Source organism: Aquila chrysaetos, chromosome 21, assembly GCF_900496995.4.
Source record: "Aquila chrysaetos chrysaetos chromosome 21, bAquChr1.4, whole genome shotgun sequence".
NCBI classification, from domain to species: Eukaryota; Metazoa; Chordata; class Aves; order Accipitriformes; family Accipitridae; genus Aquila; species Aquila chrysaetos.
This window is the reverse complement of record NC_044024.1, coordinates 17,767,825-17,790,304: the sequence shown is the minus strand read 5'-3', so window position 1 is coordinate 17,790,304 and position 22,480 is coordinate 17,767,825. Positions and strand designations below refer to the sequence as shown.

Here is a 22,480-nt window from a genome sequence, read left to right as displayed (position 1 = left end):
GACTTGTTCTGCTTACTTCCAGGATTTCTTCAGTAGCTACCATAAAAATGGACTTGATCCTGCATAAAAAATGACTTGGTGCCTGCGCAAGACACGATCTCTAAGTTGCATGACACTGAAGCCAACACATACCGGACTGTTTTTGTCAACTCTGCTGCACTATGTGTGTATGGAGAACATGCTAGTTTTAGGAGTTCCTATAATGCCGTTTACGTAATGTAGCTGTTTAAAGTTTGGCTTGGGTGGTCTGTCAGCCTTTTCCAAAAGGCAGATCCCCCCAAATCAGTAAATAAATAGGGCAACGTCATTGTCATGAGATAGTAGGAAAATCCCATGAGATTCCTCTAAAAGCAGGGGAATCGTCTGGAGTGGTTATCATTTAGCTTGCAGTGCTCCTACAGGCTCTCCACAAACGGAAAAATACAGTGTCTGGCCCCAAAGTGTTTTCAAGACACAGCTGCACGTAATCGAGCTAAAGAGAGGTTCAGTAAGGACATTTTAATCCTGACCTTGTACATACATACTCTAGTACATCCTTAGGGATGACTGTATTTTGATGGCCTAGAAAACTTACGTAACTATCATTTACTGTTTCTGCAAAAGCTATATCTACAAGATAGGTTCCAAGCTTAATCTCTTTACATTTGTATATTAATTATAAAATATGTTTATTATGGCTTCCTTTTCATCAGGCCAGGATTAGAGCGACAAAACATCCAGGACACATATTATGTTACTGCGTTAACATGATTTTCACATGATTATGAGGCACGAATTAAGCGTTGGCCTATGTTGTTAAACAAAATTGCATGCCAGAGGTATTGATTTGTAAATTACTGGGATGGAAAAAGTATTTAAAAGCATATAAACAAATGTGTTAATTTAATCAGGTAGAGCTGATGGGAAAAGTATTTTTGTCTAAACCCCTTACGTTATTTACAAGGCTGTAATACAGCATTTTAAAAAACACGAATAACTGTGAATGTAGAAACTGCAGTTACAGGTAGAATCCATTCTGTGAGAGATGCCAATAGGTCAGCACGGCTTTCAGCACAAACTCTAGTCTTGGACACTGCTCAGAGAAGAGCTAGGACTGGCAGATGGAGTAGGGATGAAGGTAAATAGATTTTCACAAATTTACCAGAATCCAGGACTGAATCAGAACATGAGGGGGTGCCAAGAATATCTGGCATTAGAACAGTTAATATAAGCAAACCTTGTGAGGAATGTAAAAATCTCACGCGTTAGGGATTAAACTGATATGCAAAAAAACCAGAGACCGAGATAAGATCTTCACAGGGTTATATTATGCCGTGCCTACAATAAAATTTTTAACACATTTCTGACTGAAGCTCTCTTCACTTTAATACCAGGCTACTAACCTGGGTGGTACCTTCACCTGAACCTCAGACAATCTACATTTCCTCCTTTCTCTGTTGCTTGGGCCACACAAAAAAATCCCAGTAACTCCTGTTTGCTGTACAACAGAGGACAGCGGAGCTGAGACTGTGTCCGGGAGGCAAAGAGTTTCTTCTCACGCTCCCGGAGAAGATTCACAATTCAGCACGGCGTTCGCTGCAGGGCTAGCTTGGCCCAAGGCCAGGCTGCCTCTTCTTGCATTCGCTGAATTCAGTGAAAAGCTTTTATTACCTGAGATCTCTGATCATTTCTTTCTTCCTTGTGGCTACCAGGAATTGGTACCCTTGTACTTTGGGCTGCAGTACTGAAGCCGGCAGAGAGACAGGTAGAGTCTGACCTTTTTACTGATCTATGTTTTTGCTCCCCTGTGCTTTTTCAACTATATGATGCAGACTCTTTTGTTTCTCCATTAATATTTAAACAATATTTAAGGTATTCCAGCCAGGATCAAAATGAGCTGTACAGCCACTGGTGGAGTAATGGAAAGAGCACCCACAAGTCACATAGGCTGGGGGAGAATCTCACATGAAATGGCAAGAACGGAAGACAAATATCTCCAGGTAGAGGCTTAATCTGTGAAACTGCAGGTGTTGGTGCTGCCTGTATTGCCTGCAAAGCCTCTGAGCTCTTGGGAGGAGGAGGGAAGCAGTCAGCTATTTCATCATGAGGTTTCTAAACTCTTCACAAACCAAGATTAACACTAGCTGTCCTAAACACACCCTGAACGCTCACTAAACCAGCCTGGGGACTTGCGCTCCCGCACTCGAGGGCTGCGGGTACTCTGCTAGCTGTGGTCTGGGTGGATCAGCAAAGGTTACATTGAGTTACAGCAAGTGAGGGTGAGAACTATTATCCTCATAATGCCACAACGCAAAGAGGTTGAGGGCTTTAGTCAAAATAAATCATCATGCTCAGGCAGGGACAAATTCGTGCCGGTCTTGATTCTGCAAACAGAATTATTTGCTCCCCAAGCCCATGTTAGCATCTTTCTGTCAATCGCCTTTGTCATTTCTATTTTATTAATTTCTTCTAAGACTGCTTTTCAAGGAAGAAATATTATTCCTGAATGCAGAGGCATTAAATTCCTGACCAAACTGCACAAAATCTTCAGAACCTATAAATCCTCAATTAAAATAGATACACATTGATACAACTTGTCAGCTTTGAATAGGGCTATTAACCTGCACTCAGTCTGGAAGCTGCTTCATAGGTAAACAGGGAAGGCCCTAGTTGTTTCTGTATGATGTTGATTTGCGGGCATCTGACAAAATATTGTCACATTCTGAAGAATATTAGCCTTCCCCTGCGATACAAAAGTAGGACTTTAGATAGTGAAGTGAAAATGGTGGTAAAATGTTAACTGTGGGTCTTATTTGACGCTCTTCACTTATCCTGGGCAGCAGAGGGAATTTCACCTGGATTGGCTGTTAAGGATTCAGTAGGTTTATTCATGTAGGTAAGCACCATTTAATGGGAGAGAGGGTTGTGTGTCAGACCATAAAGCAGTACAGAAAACATTTTGTCTTTCAGTTTGTTTGATTATACAGTGAGTGACCAGATTAGGAAAGAGTATTTCCTAACTATATTGTTTCTTGCAGCTCCATCTCCAAAAGCAAATATAAACTAAGGGTTTTGGTTTTGTTTTTTTTTTTTTTTTTTTTTCTCCCAAGAAAAGTCAAAGAAGATACAGAAAAGGAAGTCTTTGTAGCTGTGTGGGACTTCTGGGCAAGTTTCAAAGGAATTACCCTGTTTTCTCTCATGCTCTTTTGGGTTTTGTTCTTCAGAATGTATCTCTGTTGGTATCACAGTTTGATTCAGTTCTGGTTAGTTATACTTTACACTATTTTGTACTATTTCGCAAAATTAATGTGACTAAACACAAAGTCACCATCTTTCTTTAAGGAGTTGTAGATTTGGGTATATTTTTGGTGTTGTCAGAAAACATAGGAGATTTTAGATCTTAATATGAAATGAGGCAATTCTGATGATCTGAGTTCTAGTGAAGTACCACCTTCTTATCAGCACCACAACCACCTTTGCATGGTTTTGAGTGTTGCTTGGTTACAGAAATATATTCCCAAATTCAAAAGTCCTGTAAGCTTTGGTCAACTATATTGCATTAGTGGAAATCAAAACTGTCAAATGATCAGTGTAGAAATTTTTTAATAGTTGGACCTAAATTCTTTGCAATCTGGGTGGTACAGAAAGACAAGGTATAGTAAGGTCTGAGCACTTGAAACGTGTGGCCGTTAATCTGTAGCTTTTATCTAATAATTGAAACATTTCAAAGGCAAGTATTGCTAGTATCATAACTCATCAAAGAAGAGGGGATGTTAAAAAGTAACAGCCTTTTGGCACGACTGTCTTACGATCTAGACGTATGAAGTAAATCAATATAGAAATAGATGTTGTATTTTTTGAATACCACTAAACAGAGAAACATTTCCGCTTGTGTCTTTATATACCAAATCTGCTTTTAGGAATCATTGATAACGAGACTAAAACCCTATTCAACTAAGACTCTGATCAACCTTGTGTTTAAAGGAAGGGTGCGTGCTGTTAGGTACATAAGATGACTATCTTGTGTACGTCTAATTTCATTCAGTGAGTACCAATGGCAGAGCTCAAAAAGTCATAGCACATCATTATTTTTTAATGACACACATTTGATTCAAGACGATTCTCCACTATGAGAGAAAAGACATGAGAAAAATGAAAGTCTTGGACTCTGGGACATATGTTGCCCTTAACATTTGCACATAGCTTTCATTGACGTCAATGGGAAGTCTGTAAGAACTAAAGGTGGAATGTGCCCCAAAGAGGAAATTAGAGAGACAGTTATTTGAAATGCCTGAAACACTCAGATGTAGGAATAGTGGCATAAGATAGCATGTGTGCTTGCAAGGAAAGAGGAATTGGAGTTAAAGAGTAAACTCTATACTCCTTGGGGATCATTTATGGTCTCTAAAGAGGTTAATGTGTGTCCCGCAATCTGTTCTCATATGTAAGTTACTTTAGTCATGCTGAGAAGAAAAAAAGAGTAGAGCAGATGGCCATGACAGATGAAGACAGCAGCCAACACTTCTCTTCAGGCAGAAGGGCCATTTAAACCTAAATGAACTAGTCACTTGAGTGATGTAGAGTGCTATCAGGTAGAAGATCTGGCCTCATTAGAAAGGGAAAACTATACAGCAGGCTGTCCTTGCCATACAGGACTCAGGTGCTGCAGTGCACAACTTCCCTGTGCAGTGCACTGTGGCCAAAGAGAGCCCAGACCTTGTTTTAGGCAGAATATGATCTACGAGAGCCCGCGAGAGCCGCCTAATGCAGACAAATAGGGAATCCAACCTCAGCTGAGGACAGGCCATGTGTCTTAAATCTGTATAGCTTGTTCCTCACTACAGCTTTGGTATTTCAATTCCGGTAAGATGCCTGTCCTAAGTCCTTCCTTGAAGACAGGCAGGTAAGACGTCCTTTTGAAAACTGAGCAGGAGTAAGAGTTGCTAACTGTTGCTTGCCATTGAACCTGGCCCTCCAGGACTGCTCTGCTGCCAGGTGGTTCATTCCTCTTTGCCTTGTTTCCTAGCAGGAGCGGGCGATGTGTTTTTTCCTTGACCTGATATTCTATATTTATTTACTTATTTCTTTTTATCTCAGCTGCTCTGATAACATGTAAGAAGACTTGCTTCAGGTAACCGTGAAAGAAGTGAGAGTCCCATATTTAACTCTCTCATTTGCCTATGTGCTTTCAAACCTATGCCTTCGAGTTTGAAAGAGAAAACCCTCTCTTACCAGGTTATAGATTATTCCAGGTAAGGGAATCTTTTGTTTCAATTGAAAAGACCAATAACTTGAAGGTTATCACAGAATACACTTTGGTCTTATTGGAGTGTATCGATTTATCTCACAAGATGCTCCATATTCAGATCTCAGCTAAAAACTAGGTATTGTTGAACACTCTTGCATTATTTCATATTTATTGACATCATCTGCTGTGCATTGAAGCCTGATCTCTAGAATTTGTCGAGTGAATTTTTGTCTTTGCTGCTTGGCCAGATGTAAACAAGATTGATTCACGCACAAAGGAGGGCAAAGTATCTCCTATAATGCTGTAATCCCTTGCTAACAATCATTTGGCTAGGACAGAGAATTTTGCATTTAAAAGTAGTTGAGATTTGCTTTTCTGAATAATTACTGTGATTGCCTGAGGCTCCTTTGTTGAAATATCAGAGAGGAGATGGTTTCAGCAGCTTGATGATAAACTGGACAACTTCTGGCATTTTAATTCTGTTCCCAATCAATACTGACAAAGACTGACCTTGTGCAGAACTTATAAGTACACATTTGTGATGGAATCACTTCACGCGTTCATTAAGATCTTATGAACATTATATGTGAATCTCTCAAACCTCTTTTTACCATTCCAGGATAAAATTACATGAGCTGAATACAAATAAGAGGAAAGATGAGTTTTCTTTGTTGGTGTGACTCCATGATTTGTATTACAGAAAACATTTGAGTTGTCAGAAAATGCATACTAATATTCCACAATATAAAACCAAAATTAAAAAAAGGCTCTACAAGAAATAAATACACATATAAAAAAAATGCAAAAGCAACATGGGTTTCACTTCAAAATTAGGAGAATCTGAAGGACTTGGGCTACTTTGCTGTAACTGACACAGCTTTTCAGAATGCCAAAACTGTTCTAGCTTTGCGTTTTAAAAGGTGTACACAGCCTGACATACAAAATCAACCAAGCTCATAGCTCCTATTGTTGCCTGGCTTGAAGGGAAGTTTGGCTATTGATATATTACCACCCCGCCCTGGTAATATATTGGTGGTGTCATGATACGTTAAGAAGTGCATAAACTTTGCTTCCAGTAACCACCAGGTGCCATTGCCATCTAAATAGAGCTATAATTTAACACTGGTTGGGGCTTCCTAGAAATAGCAAGGTATTTTTTTAGAGAGTATTCCTGAGTGGAAAAACACAGCATCATATATAAATACACCAACTCCAATCTTGTACTTACCCACCGTGTGGTCCAGGACAGAATGCCCTATTCATGCGGGAGCTCAGCTCCTGTTTAGAGATGGTAATACCCAGACTGGAGGGCTCCAGTGAGTACTGAGAAGAAAACTGACTGCGATATATCAACCTATCACACCAATACAATAGGGAAATCGGAAGGAATATGACATGCCTGAAGTCTATGGACCATTACAATCCTGCCTGTCTGGGCTGGCTTCAGCCTTACTTACCCATCGGGAGGAACGTGCAAACGCTTAGCCGTGAACTAGAGAGGAGCAACTGGGCAGACCGGGGGACAGCACTGCTTTTGGTAACCGTTGAAAAGGCAGGGAGAAGGGCTTGAGTTTCTCACTGACAAAACTGAATAGACCTTGCAGACCGAAGAACAGAGGGAACTGGAGCCAGGCGTAACTCAGCTGAGCGTGGCAGAGCATTAACGCCTAGATTTAACGGTGTCATCTGGTTTACTTGTTAGGAAAGAAGGAATTCCCTGGATTCTCACACATTAGACACAGGCTCGACATTTCCTGGCATGGGAAGGTTCTTTAGTCACTACCAATCTGGAGTTTGCTGTCTGGAAAACACGCTGCCCATGACGGCCTTTGCGCAGGTCTTTTGCCCCCCAGACTCTGAGCGTCCCTGTCAATGCACACGGGAACCGGAGAGCTCGCACACGCAGGGCTACCCCGGCGGGGCTGAGTGTGTCATACATACCCCCTGGGAAGTAAAGGTTTCAAATGCTGGCATGTGTGCAGGGAGACATAAACCTGCTGAAGACCTGGCATTGCCTTCTCAGACCCCATTTCAAGGATCAGGGCAGCTCTAACATACGCGGCGTTAGGAGGGACATAGGGTGCCCCAGCTCATCCGAAAGAGCTGAAAATGCTTTTCCTCAACCCACCGTCCATGCAATTCTCTTGCGTTCTGTGCCCAGTGTATGCTCAAGAGGAGACAGCGTTCACGTGCTTTCAACCTCTAGCACAGGGGGACTGAACCTTTATTACCCTCAGGAGCAACACAATGACATACACAGAACGTACAAAGCAGACAAAGTAAATTAAAAATACATGAAGAAAACCACTACAGAAGATGGGGGAAGTTCGCTAGTTCTGTAAAATGGCTCCTACTATTTTTGTACAGTTCATTGACCGTTTGTATCTTCCTCTCTGCTGAATCTTTTGAACTAACGCAAGGGCCCATCTAAGAGTTGGGCAGCACTGCCAGTGCCCTTTGAAGAGTATTTGCCCAGCCCCAAGAGATCCTTGAAATCTCCTGAAAAACACTGTCCCAAACTCCCACTAATGTTAACTTCAGTTTTACCGCACCAGTGTCATGCAACACTACGTCATTGTGCCTTGACAGTATTCTAAACTCCTAATAGGTTTCCACTGACATTCAGCTAAACTTCTGTAATTACTTCTCTTATATCCCAGACCATCATGGCCTTCTGTAAAAGCAAGGAAAGTGTCTGGCATAAAGGTCCGAAAATCAGCACAAAGACCTAAGTTTTGGTTCAATTAATTTCTGAATAAACAGGATTTTAAAATGTATATATGTCAAATAGTGACGGCTGCCAATGTCTTTGGAGATACTAACTGATGGCACAGAAGATGTAGTTATTAAACTAATTTCACATGTTCTTACAACTTATTTCACTTGATTCACGTTCACTATGTATTTCAATTACCTTATTTTCTAGACTGATAAATGAGAACTAAAGATTAAATGAATAATTTGCAAAATTAAATTCAGTTTTAATTGGTTTCTATCAAGCATGGCACCTCTCATACAAAGGTAAAAATGACCCAATGACAAGAATAAAGTTATCTTATGATGCTTTCCCATTCAATTAAACCTTAACTGTTTCAAGAATTAATTGCATTACAGGAAAAGTTAGCTTTTCATTTTCCAGTGCCCAGGTGTCAGCTATTTTTCTTATCTGGGTTATATTCATACATTTGACTATTGCTTGATGCTCTTATCATGCCGAGAATGCATTTACTAGGAAAGGATAATAGAGAATTCATTACTTTAATGCTTTTCAAGTTGTTAAATGAAAAATCGTAATAGTTATGACTTACTTTGTGGCTGCTGGTGACCTTTTATCTATACACTTAACCTTCAGCCATTTTCCAGACAGTTGAAGTCAACAAGAATTCTGAACGTAAGAACACCAGGGACAGTGCTGTCTTATTTAGAGAGGGACCCACATCTACAGTGTGCGTATTTCAGTGGGAGTGAAGGATTCCTGAAGGGTTAAGTATTTGCCTATCATTTATTTTTAATTACCCCAATCTTTTTTTTTGCACTAGAAAAACCCCAAGCCCAGAATAAGCTTTGTGTATTCATGTCCACTTTATGTTCACTTTCCATAAATAAATATATTAGTTATTATATTGGCAGGAAAAGGAAGCAGCCATGAAACACGAGTGAATCAACAAGTAGCCATAGGAAGTAAAATTTTAATTCATAAAGGCTGAAGATCACATCAGAAGTCCTGCTCATCCAGTTAAAGACCCATGTGACTAATCCAAATAAAATTATACAGCTCTCATATTCATGAGCAAGTACTAGCTGCAAACAGCTTGCAAATGACCTAAAACCCAAGAATCATTGGTAAAGCAATTTGGCAAACAATTACAAATAATACATATATAGAGAGAAGTCCAAGCGCTTTGGACAATTTACAAAGGAAAAACGTAGGCTAAATTCATCAGATAAATTGTTAGAGCCCAGAAAATAATCTATCACAATTAGTTCCACTAGAACACCTCTCAGTCATTAGAGATAAATAACTTTCTCATAAACATACACCAAGTAGATATCCAAATATTGTACTGATTAAAACGTACATTTTGCATTTTATGTCATTGGAGATTTGTTCTACTTATTTATTCATACGGTAAATCATTAGGAATATACATACGGCACTGAAGTGGAACGTGGTGAGTAATTACACAGTGGTGCAGAAAGACACAGACTGTTGTGAGGAGGTGAGGGTGCGCTGTGAGCTCGGCTGCGGGAAGTCCGTCTGCCTGTTTCAAAGGTCTGGCTCACACCTATTAACTGCTACCTAAGTATGTACCTAGCAAGACATACATGCAGCGATTAAAGAAAGATCCATTGTGCTGATTGCAATAAAGGAATAAAATATCAGGCCAGCACAGAACTGTGGCTTTTATTAAGGGGAAGTTGCTATTGATCTGTTAATTGCAGCTCACATCATTGTGGGTGATTGGTTTCCTTCCACCGCATTGTAAACAAGGAAAGGACACAACTGCTTCTCTCGAGCTGGATGAAATGAAATTGAGCTATCAAGATGGATTTCTGATTAGGATTTTTTTTTTTTTTTTTCTTGCAAGCCAAGTGTGAATTTCTACTTGGACACTAAGCAGATTTGTCTTTTATATCACATTAAAATTGAGCTATCTGGGCACATGCAGTGTCAGATTTCGCAGTCCTTCAGAAATCACTCAGTATTATGGAGACCTGAGCCTGTGTGTTAAAATGAGTTAAGTCAGTGTCCTCACTCTGCATGTGTCCTTACTGATGTCTTCACTGTCCTGCTAAATTTACTTCAAAAGCAAAATGGGAAGGAGGCAGCATGAGAGAAACACAGGAGCAGACCAGAGAGGAAATTTAGAGATGATTAAAAAAAAAAAAAAAAAAAAAAAGAAAAAGGAGGGTAGGAGCTAAATTGAACTTTTGGGAGACCATGATCAGCACAATGGAGTTTCACCTCTGGCTCTTCAAGAAAGGAAGGGCTTCAAGATGACCTGAAATATGCAAACAATGTTTGTTTGCAAAGGAAAAAGGTTTTTTTCTTGACAACCAGAGCCATTTCATTCAACACAAAATAAAATATATCACTTTGCTTTTGTTTTCCTTAGCTGTTTCACAGTGTTTATTACTTCCCTAAAATTAAAAAAATAAATGTCCAGCCCCAGAACTTCAAACCACTCAGAGAAAATGAAAGAAGGGAAGGAGGGAAGGAGTGGCATTTTACTTTTGGTAAATGTAAAATTCCCTTTCCTTTGCAGTGAGTCCAGTGCTGGGCCTCTCAAACCGCTTCAGAGAAAACATTTTTCCTGTCCCCTCTCCACACACCATTGCTCTTGGTACCAGTGAGTCCATAACAGATGATGGCTAAAAAGTTCCCCTCTCGTCTTGCTCTGACGCTAACTACAAGTTACCAGTGCGTGCTCGTGTCAAAATACACGACCGTTGCCATAAATACCAGATATTCACCTATCACATATCAAGGGTCCTCAGTAAGAAACACCAGCTACTAAATTAATAAGATATTTGAGTGAAATGTTGCCCTGTTGAAATGGGTAATTTTTTCTCTCCAACTTAGAGCAGGAGTCGGGAATTTAACCTCAGCACTGCACATGCTCAAGAGAGGCAGGCAGAGATCCCCACAAACTCCCGTTGATCCGGGAGAGGGACACGCACCACGTGTCCTGGGGTCAAACCCCTCGGGACTGACTGCTGGTAACGCTGCCCGTAAAAGGTTGCCAGTCTCCTTGCTCAGACATCTTGCCACACATGGATGGGACCTTTCGTGTTCCAGCTTTTTCCCCATGTTACATTTAAACATAATAAAGGCTTGTTTTAGCTGGAAAAAAAAAAAAAATTACGAAGGGTCATTGAATGATGACTGTTTCCTGGAAATGGAAAGTAAAGTTTTGGCCATAAAGGAGTGAAGTTCAGAACTCAAGTCATTAGTGCTTACTCTTCCCATCAGCATTTTATTTATTGTTGCTGCTACAGTGAAATAGGTACAGCTAGAGCTTCAGGAAACCCATATGTCAGGCCATATCCTCCAGGCCTTCAGGCTAATCTTGACAGCTGCTGAGTCTTATGTTAGACAAGCCTGTCATTTCATGCACCCAATATATAGAATTTTTTTTCCCCCAAAGGTGACCTACAAGTAAAAAGGGAAAATTGGGTTTGTGCCCATATTTTCCTGTTCATCCTAACAGAAAAGAACCTATGGGATCTGCACTGTATTTATTACTGTTAGTTTGTTCTCAGACTGGGAAGGAAGATTTTCTATACCTGTAGCAGGAGAACAGGAGTCTGCAGAGACAACAAGAGATGTCAAGAGAAATGTAGGAAGTACAAGTAGATTTAGGGATTTGTTATTTCACTAAATGCAAAGGATTGTGAATTAAGACTTTGAGGAATAATTCACTATTGAAACAACAGTAGATAGAGGCAAAACCATCATGTCCCGGAAGCAGCAACCCCCCCCCCCCCCTTTTTTTTTTTTAATTTCCTGCCTTACCAAGATTTCTAAATACAGCACAAATAACCATTGAAATAATTACAATTTATAAAACCATAACAGTATAGACAAAATTGGTATTTTCTCTTCTTTTAGAAGAGAAAACGTTTTCTGAAATAACACAGACAACTATTAAGGACTGGGAAACAAGGCTAAGAGTAAATGGAAAATACATTTTCTAAACTATTTTATTCTTCAGAAGCTCATTGTTCCTGCTTAAGGGCTATTTCAAATGAAAGAAAACTTCCAAATTTCTGGAAGATTAGTCTGCAGTTCTGTGGTACCCAGAAAGACAAAGCAATGTGCAATCCTACATCACAGCTAACAGCAAGCACGTGAACTCCAGAACCTGGCAGAGCCAGTCGACAGGTGCCTGTCCCACTTTTTTCCTTGCGCTCTGAATAATGCCCCCTTCCATCCTCCTCTCTCCCTTCCTCCTTTCTGCAAAATTTCTCCCAGGTTTGGCCTCGTGGCAGAGGTCCAAAGAACAGCAATGTCTGCCCGTGAGAGAGAGACTACAGCTAGGTTATTCAAATGAATCTATATGTTACTTTGTATGTGCTGGGTTTATGAAATTCTGTGGCAAAAAAAATATTGATCTGAGCTACGACACGATCTAAGAAATTTATTCATTAATGCCAGAGGATGCAATTTTATTAAGCCTAAATATTCCAAACCTGAGCATTTTCACAGAGGATGCCACAGAAAATATCATATAGCACTGGATGAGTTCTATTAGTACTGATGAATATATTACTTTTTAAGTAGATGCTGTTAATTACAATAATGCATCTGCTGCACCTGTGAACGCTACAACTGATTCTCTGGCAGGTTATCTGCCTCGGGAGAATCCAAGACAGCTCTTTGGTACTTCAATGAATCGGAACAAATACAGCTTCTGCCACAGCAGCATGAAACATGCAGCATTGCCTTTCACCAGCTGACTTAGTGTTCCTTGCTGAATAGAGAAATAAGGGGATGTAATATACCGTAAGTGTAAATGCTCATTGCAAGCGAAATTCAGAAATGCATTTGAGAAAATAAAAGTACTAACAATTCCTGAGAGGGAAGGGCTGGACCAACAAAGCTAGAGGCGTCACTGGTGGTGGAAGAAATGCCAGTCAGATACTGACGGCAGAGAAAGAGAGGCAGAAACCTGGACTGCAATAGTGTGGGTGCATTAGGATGTGAAGAGAGTTGTGGGTCCTCCCGCAGCACCGAAGAAAACGTTGGAAAGGCCAGTGCCAAAGGAGATGAAGACCATTAAGTCCTCCAGAAAGAATAGGTCTGGCCTATTTGATAACCTGGCTGAGAGCACCAGCCCAGCGGCCGTTACCTTCCTCCCCTGAGCACTGCCGGAGCTCTGCGCCTGCTCTGCGGGCAAATCCCTCGCAGTTGGTGACAAAAGGCCACCTTCTCCCCCCGCTCCCCCCCCAGTGCAGCCTAGGTTGGATTCAGCTTAGGGATACAAGGCTGATCCTGGTCCCTAGCCGCTGCTTTGCACAGCCACAGCTCAGTAATCTCTGCAGTGAAGCAATTAGAGGGGATAGAACTCTACTGTTTTAGCAAGGGGAAACATAATTTGAATACTGTAACTGAGAAAGGGCAGACGCGTGGCTGGTTTATAAGCATTTTTAAATGGTTGTCTGACTGGGTTTCTTGCTCTCGGGATAGCATTCTGTTCTCAGTTTGGACTAAAGAGATTTCACAGGCTGTGAACGATAGGACAAAGTGTCATTTGTTTTCTCTACAGACATAACTGCTTCCTACTCAGCCTTTGCCTCAGAGGTATAATCATGGAAAGACAGAGAACTTGAGCATTTCTGCAGTTGCAGACCGACAACGTTGAAACATAGTCTTGGCCCTTTCAAATGCCATCTGTCTAATGAGAGCAAGGTCTTTTCTTCCCCTCACAAGAATTCAATATATTTTGTTGTGTAAGAGAGGAGAAATATAAAAATGTGCCCGACTTGATTCTTGGAGAGTGGACATGACAGAAGAAAATAGTAAGAGAAATGTGGGGCTCCTATCTACCTTTTACTAAAACAAGAATAAGGGAACAAGCAAGTGAAGTTGAAGTGCAATAAAGTTTAAAGCTAATAAGTACTTTTTTTCCACATCGCTTATAATTAACCTGTCAAGTCAGCACCGCTAGAAGTCACCGAGACCAAGTACTTAGTATTCACAAAAAGATTAGACAAATGTGGCCCAGTTCTCTTCTCCATCTAAAATGAACTTAGACACTGAGGCAGACACAGTGGTAACATGCAGCTCCCTGATTTAGAGACGTCAGGCTGCAAAGCAAGGTAGAAATGTGCCTGAACGGGTGTAAGTTAAATCAATAGTGTACTGTCTCTCTGATTGCTGCCACAAACTGCTTCAGGCCAGGAAGAAACTTCTCCTACAGCAAATCATTCAGCGAGTATGTGCTAGAAAGCCTTGTGAAGCGTCCTACCAGCACTGACATGTTTCCGAAGAGCTGGATTCTCTGTCCAGCGCAGCTTCTTGGCTGCTGGGTGATGTCCCAAATGTCACTTCAACTCCCTGTCCTGTGTTTTTCCCATCTCCAGCTAGAGGTGAAATCCTGATCTCTGCGACGAGGTGCCCTGAGATTTACTTGTGAAATGTGGTAGGTGTTACTGTTGTATCTTCCAAGGCAGGATAAGGTGCTGACCTCTTTCAGAAATGACTTACGGTTGAAAATTACTCATCTCCCTGAGTATGGCAATCCTTATGTAACTATGAAAAACAAGTGCTTTGACTTGTAAGCCATAACCTTTGTAAGCCATATAGTTTTTACGTTTGTATGCTCTTTCAGTTTCCTTTTTATCCACTCCAAACTCAAAAAATTCAGTTCCAAATAATCTCCCCAAATTCAGGTACCTTCACAGCCAGGGGTTCAGGATTCAGTTTCAAATTACCAGATGACAGATATAGCTACAAACTCCTCACAGAATTAAACAATACATTAAGAAAACCCATATACAATTGAGTTGAGAGGCCAAAAATCTCATCCCACTTTAATATTACCCAAATAATTAATTGTAGCAACGTGCCAAGTCTTTTTAATGACATGTAGAAATAACTTATGCCCTTGAAATGTGTCTCAGGCAGAACTTAAATAGATCAATTATTTCAATGATTCATCTCTAAGAGATTTTTTTTTCTAAGGCTAAACACATTTCTGTGTTATGATATCAGATGATTAAAGAAGGTCTTCTGAACTAGTCTAAATTAGGCTAAGTAGAAAAAATACTAGGGAATTACTTTTTATGGTCTATCTTAGATTTATCTGTTCTTTGTTAAATACTTCCTGAAACTAGACCGTCAATGAAGGAAACAACTCACTGGTAAACTTAACATGATCATTTGCTATCTATGTTTCCACCAGGAATTTAGCATCCTTTTCAAGGGAAATGCAGTTCTTCAAAGTTAAGAAAGACCTGCCTCAAACGTCTATGTTGGCATGGGCTTCTGAAGCGAAAAGTGACAGATGGCAGTAGGACTAGCTGCTTGCTAGTTTACAAGGACAAAGCTGAGTGCCTCTCTCTCTGACCCTTTATTTTCTCTGTATTTTTCAATCTACTTTCTGTCGTCCCAGTAACCAATTCAACAAGTAATACATAAAACCTCAGTGAACTGAAACAACGTTCAAGTTTTGGCATGTTGTTTTGCACCATACTAATCTATTTTATTTGTCTTTCAAGGTCCATGAGTTTAATGGAACTTGTCTCAGGTCACCGTTTTTTTAATTTTTCCCCATAAAGTCAGCTGTGCTACATTACAGTTTTCAGACCCAGCAGCCCTCACAGCAAATAATGTTTTGTGTGAGAACACCAGGATGTAGGACAGGATAGAGCACACAGTGGGGCAAAGCCTCTAATGTAGCAGGGTGGCCAGTGACGTACAAGAACTGTTCTCGGTGAGAGTGAATGTGGTGGATGCACAGGTCACTTCCCTCACCTCAGACTTCCCACAGGCACTTTTATGTGTTGCACAGTTCTTCTACATACCAAAATTAAAAGGCCATATGCATGAAATAAAGTACTTGGATATACTATATAAAGTGTAAAATTCCGCATTCATCTTGCTTCAGTTTCACCAGGTTATTAAGAAGCCCGTCTCCTTACCTGCCTTACCTGCGAGCCTCTCCACCTTCCCATCTTTAGAGCATGTTTAGAAGAACTGTAACGAGGCACTGACTCCTTCTCGATGCTCAGGCAGGCAATGGTGGGAGAGGACAAATAATCTGTGCTCAAAGACTTCGCATTCCCAATGTAATATATTGGACGCTACCTACTGATGATTCAGCACGAAAAACACTATTACACTAAATCAAATAACATTGAGCCTAATCTAAATTCAATGAAATGATTTCAGCTGACTTACTGGGCCAGTCTACGGGCCACATGCGGAGTTTAGCAGGAGGAACAACTTTCGGCTTCTATATTGGCATTCCCTTACAGTAAAGTAGCAAAATAAAGTCTCTATTGTTTCCCCAGCCTAATTAAGATTGGTTTTACTATTTTAGAGAAGCACCCAAAAAGGTTGATAATATTCTGTTACTTGTATCACACAGAGAAGCAGAACTGAGCTAAACAGCAAAACCTTTTGACTAAGTGATATAAAACAAAATGTCTCCAATATTAAAAGTAAGCAAAGCTATACCCTGATAAACAGTGGCCTTGATTTTTAAATACAGTGTAACACATCTGAGACTTGATTGCAGAAGGCAACACATACTGAAGAGATATGAGATTTGCAAAACCAAACATTACATTCAATACACTTTTCCATGGTTTAAAAGGAAGAGAAACTTTATTTCTATCAGACGCTCTTCAGTTTTATAACGAATACAACTAATGCCCTGAAGATAAAGGAGAGCATTAGAGCACGGCATAGAAATATGCTCAGCATAGAAAGCTTAGCACAGAAAAAAAGACAAAAGAGCTGTAGAATTTCTCTTCATATCGAATAATTCAAAACAGGTTCATGACAAAAATAGGACACAATTAAGCATAATATAAAGAAATTATACACAGGTATGAAAAATTAGCATATTACAGCTTCAGAATGCCATACAGACACTATTAACCCTTCCAACACCTCTGTGCTGTTATTTCAACTAAGGCAAAAGTGACCATTCTGTGTCTACTGAATTTTCTGCATGGTTGAACAGGTAAAAACCTCATTATTGTTTCTTAATTGTTTTTAGATTTGCATTGTATGAAACAGCAAGATACTACTGTTACTCCAGATGCAGGAATGGGGACAAAGAGATGTCACTGAAGACAACCAGGTGAATCTGAGTTACAGCCTCAGTAATGTCTGAGCTATCTTCCACCGTTCATGTTCACCATACTCTAAGGCAACTACATTAACAGTGACTGTTAAAAGCTCATTAAAACATATATAAACAGAGGAAGCTCTAGTATTCTCTAAGCTAGGCCACAGATCCTACAGCAAGCCTACTGGAAGTGGTGTTTTCAACTATTATGATAAAGTGTTTGTGTGAAAAGACAGGTTTGCTAGGCAGAGATTTCAGCCCCCTGAGCTGGAAGACAGGGAGCAGAATGCCCCTAATCCAAGGGGAAATGGTTAGTGACCTGCTACACCACCTAGACACACCCAAGTCTATGGGGCTGGATGGGATCCACCCAAGGGTACTGAAGGAGCTGGCAGAAGTGCTCACCAAGCCACTTTCCATCATTTATCGGCGGTCCTGGCTAACCAGGGAGGTCCCAGTTGACTGGAAGTTAGCAAATGTGATGCCCACCTACAAGAAGGGACGGAAGGAGGATTCGGGGAACTACGGGTCTGTCAGTCTGACCTTGGTGCTGGGGAAGGTTATGGAGCAGATCATCTTGAGTGCCATCGCACGGCACATACAGGACAACCAGGTGATTTTGCCCAGTCAGCATGGGTTTATGAAAGGCAGGTCCTGCTTGACTAACCTGATCTCCTTCTATGACAAGGCGACCCACTTAGTGGATGAGGGAAAGGCTGTGGATGTTGTCTACCTAGGCCTCAGTAGTCTTTGACAGCGTTTACCACAGCATTCTCCTGGAGAAATTGGCTGCTCATGGCTGGGACAGGCGTGCTCTTTCCCGGATAAAAAACTGGCTGGATGGCCAGGCCCAAAGAGTTAGTGGTGAATGGAGTTAAATCCAGTTGGCAGCCAGTCACAAGTGGTGTTCCCCAGGGCTCGGTATTGGGGCCAGTTCTGTTTAGTATCCTTATCAATGATCTGGATGAGGGGATCGAGTGCACCCTCAGGAAGTTCGTGGACGACACCAAGTTGGGTGAGAGCGTTGATCTGCTTGAGGGTAGGAAGGCTCTACAGAGGGGTCTGGACAGGCTGGATCGATGGGTCGAGGCCAACTGTATCGAGGTTCAATAAGGCTTTGCGCCGGGTCCTGCACTTGGGTGACAACCCCATGCAACACTACAGGCTTGGGGAAGAGTGGCTGGAAAGCTGCCTGTCATAAAAGGACCTGGGGGTTTTGGTCAACAGCCGGCTGAATATGAGCCAGCAGTGTGCCCAGGTGGCCAAGAAGGCCAACGGCATCCTGGCCTGTACCAGAAATAGCGTGGCCAGCAGGAGCAGGGAGGTGATTGTTCCCCTGTATTCGGCACTGGTGAGGCTGCACCTCGAGTGCTGTGTTCAGTTTTGGGCCCCTCACTACAGGAAAGACATGGAGGTGCTGGAGTGTGTCCAGAGAAGGGCAACGGAGCTGGTGAAGGGTCTAGAGCACCAGTCTGATGAGGAGCGGCTGAGGGAACTGGGGTTGTTTAGCCTGAAGAAGAGGAGGCTGAGGGGAGACCTTATCGCTCTCTACAACTGCCTGAAAGGAGGTTGTAGCGAGGTGGGTGTTGGTCTCTTGTCCCAAGTAACTAGTGATAGGACAAGAGGAAATGGCCTCAAGTTGCGCCAGGGGAGGTTTAGATTGGATATTAGGAAAAAATTTCTTCTCTGAAAGGGTTGTCAAGCATTGGAACAGGCTGCCCAGGGAAGTGGTTGAGTCACCATCCCTGGAGGTGTTTAAGATGTCTAGATTCTGTGTTTAGGGACATGGTTTAGTGATGGACTTGGCAGTGCTAGGTTAACAGTTGGACTTGATGATCTTAAAGGTCATTTCCAACCTAAGTGATTCCATGATTTGTATCGAGTATCCCCTTCATGTTAGAGTATTTTTCAATTTACTTATATCTTCAACAACAGAACACTTTCCTTTCTAGCTACATGGTAGATATCATACCATAATACCTTTCACTGGATTTTCTGTTTGTTTCATATCCTATCTCTATTAGATAACAAACTCGCCTGGGAAGAGGATACATCTTTCAGTGACTTGTGAAATGACTGTTCTCACACTATATTCTGTAAATAACGCTGATGCCCACGCTGGAGGCCAGAATCCTGCTTCACAAAGGGGCACAGAACACATTATTAGGCAGAAAGCAAGTTTAGGGGATTAAGTAATAATTTGCCCTGCCTGAGCTAAATAACCACACCAAAAAAGTACAACATGAATTAAACATAACTTGCTCTCCTAGTAGAGCTGTCATTTGACACAGACACGTTAGCTGCTTTGTTTCCACAATCTTTCTAGGAGATAGAAAGGGAGCCAGAGAAGAGGGGTGCCAGGATATCATCTGACCATGTAGAAAATCTGGCTGTAGTTTTTAGCTTTTGAGTACATAAACATCTATTTGAGGGGTTTCACAGTTGAGATTTAAAAGAACAAATTGAATTTTTCTGCTCTATTCCATTCTACACTGAACTTTATCTCTACATTTTCCCTTTAAGTGATTAGTTACTGCCACACATAGCAGGTAGGCTGAAATCCTTTTTCATCCCTGCTTAGCGTCTCCCTACAAGGCTTACTTCCAAAATGATTGAAGACAAGAGTTCAGAAACAACAGACGCTGGCAGCCTGCCAGTCACATGCACCCACACAGATGCAAAGTTAAAAATATATCAATTCATGCCTCATACAAGTGGGTACATAGGATAGAGAGGGCTGATAGAACAGATTGAGAGGGAGAAGTGTATATTCACAAAGGGCAGTACACATGTATCTGTCAAGCGAAAGGCCACGAGGGAAGAACGGGAGCTTCTGGTACTGCTGTGCTATGGATAGGCTGCCTTAGTCAAAACCTTTATTTGCTGGGTTATTTATGCTTAGAAATTTGTACCTGGACTGGGATTCTCACCCCTCCTTCCTTCTCTCTATTAAAGTCACAGGACTTACTCCCAAAGAGTACTATGGGCATACTACTAAGGGTGTGACATAAATAGTGCTGGTAGGAGAATCTTTGGTTTCAACTGATCTTCTAAGGTTAGATTTGACTAAGGGATCAATGTGACAGACCTATTTTCTGTGATCACCCGTGTCTCTGCTGGGCTTAAATGAGTAGATTTTTGCCTCTTCTTTCACTGTGGGTGAGCTGTACCTTGAAGGTGGCACATTCCTCCTACAGAACTCAAGCTGAATTCAAGTCCTGGACAGCCTAACAATAGTAAACTATTTTTACCAAAACCCCAAGGACTGTACCTTAATTTCAGAGAGTTGGTATTTTTCTCATTTGTTTGGTTTTAGTTTGATGATTAACTTCTGCTCCAGATTCCCTAATTTGAGCAAAACAGTTCTTTTCAGTACTAAACGGGAGGAAAGCTCTGAGAGAGCATTTGGCTCCAGTCTGAAAGGTGCTGTTTCCCAAGGATGACTGATGGCTCGGGCTCAGTCAGTACCATGCGGTGAGGAAAAGATCTCTCCTGTTGTTCTCTTAAGCCTCACACTTTTCCTGGGTCTTGTTCTAAGTCTCCTTTTAAGAGACTTTTATTCCAAACAAAGGGAGCTGCCCCTTTTAACAATTTTAAGTAGTGTAATGTCAGGATTTTTACCTATTCTAATAGCAGTACTTTGAATTGTGTACTGAACCCATTATCAAAGATAGGCTATGGAAATTAGTTGTGTAATTAATTGTGTCATACTGGTGGTGCTTTCCTGAATGCACCCTACTCAGCAGAGGTGCATCTTCTGCAAAAAGTTATTAGGATTTCCTAAGCTGGGAGCTTCTCCCCAGACGCCAGGTCAGCAAAGTTCGCTGAGCGCTCGCAGGGTAGCAACTGTACAAACAGCCCAGGAAAGTATGGGTTTAATTTTTTGTTGTCTTAGGACCTGGTTTTGTAATAATAGCCAAACCCCAGGAAAAGTGTGAGGCTTTGAGGCAAGCAACTCTGAGGACTGGACAGGGCTAAGGTTAGCAGAAGGGTATGTTTATGATGCTAATAAACTAGATTCTGATTTCTAGCATGAAGGGGGTAAATTACAAACTGATGAAGCTTCTCCACAAATGTGATTTCTATTAACATTAAAGCAGCCATGGGCATATACTGAGGGGAGAATCGGTCTCTAGAGTTTGCTATTTTAACCATCAGTCATATAGCGCAATTGCTCAAAGAAAATAAATGAAACAGCAATAGCAACTCTAAAGGCAGATAGAGGACAGGAGAAGGAAAATATTAAATAAGAACAGTCACTATGGAAACAGTTGGATTTTTAGTATTTTAATACCTGGATGACTCAGAGGAGTGGCAATAAGACATGGAGCCTTTTGCATTTGGAGGAGATAGCAGTTCAAATTTTGCCCAAGCTAGGGGCAATTCAAGGATCGCCCTAATAACACTTTATGTAAAATGACCTCACAGTTTCAGTTCATTTTCAAGAATTAGTATCCAGCTAGGAAATATCTCCACCATGCAAATACCCTCGTTAGAACGCCCAGCAGAAGGCCTGAAAACGACTGGGGAGGCAGTGTTTTCTCGCTGCTTCTACAACAACAAGGTTAGGACGTGAGGAAGTTTGTTTTGCTGCTGCTGCTGCTATCGCAATGCCTGGGAGTATCAAGATTTCAGTCTCCAGGCCTTGCAACTACACTTCATGAACAGCAAATTAAAAATTAAAGAAAAGCATACACTGTGTTTGCAAAATGCAGAAAGGATGAAGTTAATGAATTGCAGAAATCTGAAACAAGATCTGAAACTAAATCCAACATATTCCTAAATTTGGGAATTTTTCTAGATTAGTTTGTTCAAGTTACAATTCCCACCTATGCTGTCTGGTCTAAAGCCAGGCTCACATCCAGCATAGTTCAGGTACCTTAAATGCATTGGTCTCTCTGTAAAAGACAGAGACATTGCTGTAGGAATGACTGAAACAAATGCATTTTCATTCATTCTTTGGATAATTTTGTTAAAGAGCTAAACCGCATGAGATTTATTTAGTTTTTAATACTGGAGCTATACAATAAAGGACTACTTCAACAATTATCTAGAAAAATGTGTTTCATATATTTTCAGTCACACAGAAGTGAAAGTCTTTCTAATGTTAAGATGCCCTACTTGCTTGTACAGAGACTGAGAGGAAATCTAACACTCCTTCCTCCGTTTCTTTCCTTTAATGCCTACACACTAGACACAATGCAAATCTGGACTGCCGCCTTGGTAGTCTCGCTACCAACTGCTACTGGATCCTGGAGAACATAAAGCAGATGGAGCGCGTTACCAACAACTTGTTTTGCCAGCTAGTCAATCAGTTGAAAACATCCACGATCTAGCCATATTTTTTAGGAGAAAGTTGCACAGGACAGCATTAAAACTTATTAGAAGATATAGCACAGGAAAGTACAGGTGAGAAAACCAGAGATAACCTCACCAGGTTCCCGTTCTG

The 22,480-nt window shown here is 41.1% G+C and overlaps 1 long non-coding RNA gene across 1 annotated transcript in view; it reads right to left on the bottom strand.

The window, feature by feature from the left end:
- The window catches only part of LOC115333527, a 112,576-nt gene that overhangs the window by 63,142 nt on the left and 26,954 nt on the right, over nucleotides 1–22,480 (bottom strand). The window lies entirely within an intron of this gene.